This window comes from Schistocerca cancellata, unplaced genomic scaffold (assembly GCF_023864275.1).
Source record: "Schistocerca cancellata isolate TAMUIC-IGC-003103 unplaced genomic scaffold, iqSchCanc2.1 HiC_scaffold_718, whole genome shotgun sequence".
Taxonomy (NCBI): domain Eukaryota; kingdom Metazoa; phylum Arthropoda; class Insecta; order Orthoptera; family Acrididae; genus Schistocerca; species Schistocerca cancellata.
Window position 1 is genome coordinate 20,594,867 of NW_026046729.1, and position 3,606 is coordinate 20,598,472.

Sequence of the window (3,606 nt, forward strand, 5' to 3'; positions counted from 1 at the left end):
GTTGTAACTGCTGACGAGAAAGTGGTTTAGAATCGTAGATGCCAGAGTACATGGTTTATATGAAATGTACGTAAAATAATTAAAGATAAAATATTACATCAGATAAAATAAAACTTAAATCATTATTCACTTGAGATTCTGAAAAAGTATTAGGACATTTAGAATTCCCTGCCATTTGTACTGTAGATTATGTGGCCTACAGTGAGTATCTTTGACTACTAATTAAAACGGCCTCGCGCTCGAGCCGTAATGCTGGCCAAAGACTCCCGATATAATAAGTCTCTCTTCTTTAGCAAACGACCTTGTCTAAGAGGGCGGAGGAGCGGACAGAGGTTGTGGGGGTTGGAATAACAGTTTATTAGAGCTTTGTAGGTGCTGCGATCAGACAAGGCAATACTGGTAGATAACATTCTTTCAGAATTCCTGGAATCATTGGGAGAAGCGGTTACTCAGCGACTATTCAAGATGGCTGTATATTTGTTGGATTTCAGTGCAAGCGATATACCCTCATGTTTTTATTATACTCACACGCTCTGATCTCCTGGATTGTGTTTTTAACAAATGTTTATCAACTTTATAAGTATTTACACACCCACAGCACCAATACACTTATCAATCTGAGCATTTCCCAACTTTGGAGAAAACGTTAAGTACAGCAATTTATTATCAAAGAAATCCATATGCTTATAAATCTAAACTCATTCTATACGATACATCTCTATTGAATTCCAGCCCTTGTTAATATAAAGAAATCCGAAATAACATTGTGGTTTCTCAGAACTAAACATTTGGGCTCGTAGCATCAAATAGCAAATTTTAACTGTTGTGTACTTGTTATCGTGGGAGATAGGTGTGGCGTTCTAATTCAGATTATAACTGTGATGAATTGAGATGCCTAGAGCAGCACTAGTCAGTTCTAGCACTTCGCTCCTAAAACGCCGAAACTGCTTATTCGTCATGCTTTCTATATCTGGCACTGAAAATTGCTCAGACTGTCATCTGTGATAAAGCTCTGCTGACCACAGAAGTCGAAGAATGATTTGTCCACTCTCGAAATTGGCGATTGGTTTTTTACCTTGAAACACGTATGTAACATAGCAGCGATGGTGAGGCACGTTAAAATCTTTGACCAGAGAGCCTATTTTCGCGGTGAGTCTGCGCTTGACCGCGCGAGTGTTGCGAGCAGTTCGGCAGTACTCGTCGAGTTGAGCAGTACTCGTCATGTAGAGCAGTACAGTGGTAGTCGTCGTGCAGTACGCTAGTAGTCGTCATGCAGAGCGGTCGGTCAGTAGTAGCAGCCCAGTGCGGTTGTGTGATGTAGTCTGTCGGCAACACTGGTCAAGATGCTGAATGAGGTATATTGTTAATTAAGGTAATCACCAGATAATGTGAAGTTTATTTATTGTAATTAATTTCCAACAAGTGCCCCAATAATAATTTTGATTTCAAAAGCAATTTTACAAAAAAAATTTATTTAATTGAACTAACGATACTGTCCTTTTAAATTTTTGTGGGGAGGTTACACTTGGCGACACCCAGTCCAGGATCGTATTTCGTTGAGAATCTTTTGAACAACAGTCAGATATCTGCTCTTATTTGCTTAGATATAATTAGGATTTGGCGCTACGCTTTTACTAATCTTGTGACTTTCTTTCTACAGGTCAACGGCAATTCGTTGCTCTGTTGTATTTGTGTGTTGTTTTTGCATTTGTGCTTATTTGTTTTGTGAATATTTGTGACTATTGTAAAAATGCCGCGAAAGACTGTGAATAGTGTATCGCGAAGTACCATGAATGAAATTACCGATTCAAACAACTTTACCGATAGGACTTGTGACGCGCAGTGTAATGATGATAATCGTGCGTTCACTAACAATCAGTGCATTCCAACCACTAACGATGACTTTTACCTTAATGATGAACAAACGAACTCAATTGTCTCGTCTGTTAATTTGACGACAATTGATGACGCGGAACGCTCTATTGTAATGAGCGCTGCCCAGCTTAACATACCCGATTTGGAAAATTCAAGTAACATACAAACAAATTTTTCGAATGAAAATAGTCAGTGTAGTGAAAGTACGACGGATCCATTTAATTCAGAAATAATGACCGACAGTGTACATTCGACTGACAAACCTTTTTGTAAGTCTCAGAATAACCAAATGGTTACAGAAAGCGATACAATTTCAGATTCACCATTAAATAGCACGGAGAATAGAAATGCTAATTTTGTGTCGGATCCAATTATGGCTGTGGTGCTAAAAATTCTTGAATCAAAGAAACAGCAGAGAGAAGATTTCAAACGACAATTTAGTGAACAGAACAAAAAATTTAATGAAATTCTAGAAAAACTAGACAACCTTAACGAACAGAACAAACAAGTTAGTGAATAGATTACAGTGGTTACCGCGCAATATTGTGATAATACAAGACAATTACGTGTGAATACTAAGACTTGTGCTAATAACAGTAATGAAAAAGTTGGCACTGTTGCACAAGATTTAAATTGTACACGTGTAAGCACAACAGAATCACATAAAGACAAGATTAATGCAGTCACTGAACAATGTTCAGCGAACGAAACACAGATACACGAAATTAATGCAGTCACCGAACAATGCCCTAAAAACGCAGTACAGATTCGCGACGAAATTAATTTAGAGTCAGTGGAAGTTTCACACACTCCGAATACGGAAGTTAACGAGAAATTTGCACGACAGATCAACCAAATTGACGAAGATGTTACAGTAACAGAGTTGAAAACTATTTCAGTCACCAGTACGTCACAGAATCCGCTACTTTGCGAACATTTGTCAGAGTCACGTAGTGCGTGTAATGTGAACAATTTACAGAAACTACGCGAATTAAAATCCGAAAAGCCACGCGACTTAAAATCTGAAAGGCTACGCAACTTGAAATCCGAAATGACACAGATGAACAGATTCTCATACAAACCCGAACGTGTTTTCTAATTCAATGACGAGAACGTAGATTACGAGCAATTTTTATCCGCCAGAAAATGTAAAGAATTTAATAATGACAGCGTACAGGTACACGCTTTGAACTGTATGCGACAATTTATTTTTGTACCTTCACCGCTATTACCTGTAACGCAGAAACTAGCTTTGAACTGGATACGACAATTTGCTCTTGAATTTTTACCAACATTTCGTGTAACGCAAAAACTTGAATTAGTATGGATACAGCAATTTATTTCTGAATCTTTACCGGCATTGCCTGTAAGGCAAAAGCTGAAAAGTATTTGCAGTGCGTAATAGACCTCAGGGGATTCATTACGCTTTAATGAATATGTGCCGTAGCGAGCATAGGGCCCCGAGCTGTAGTAGTGCTGTTTCATCTTTAGTTTTCTGCACTGCTGCCTTCTCTTCTACTATCCTTTATATCTATCAAAACCGCTCTTTAACTATTGCTCTACCGAGAATTAAGAAGAATGAATAATGAAAACCCGATAAGACAATTTTATACCGAAAGTGACAATTTTCATTAGGCACTCCAGAATTACCAGTGTAATTTTGACATCAGGGAAAATTTTAATCATCAGTACGTGTACAATTATCAGCAACAGTAAACACATTTTTGTAAC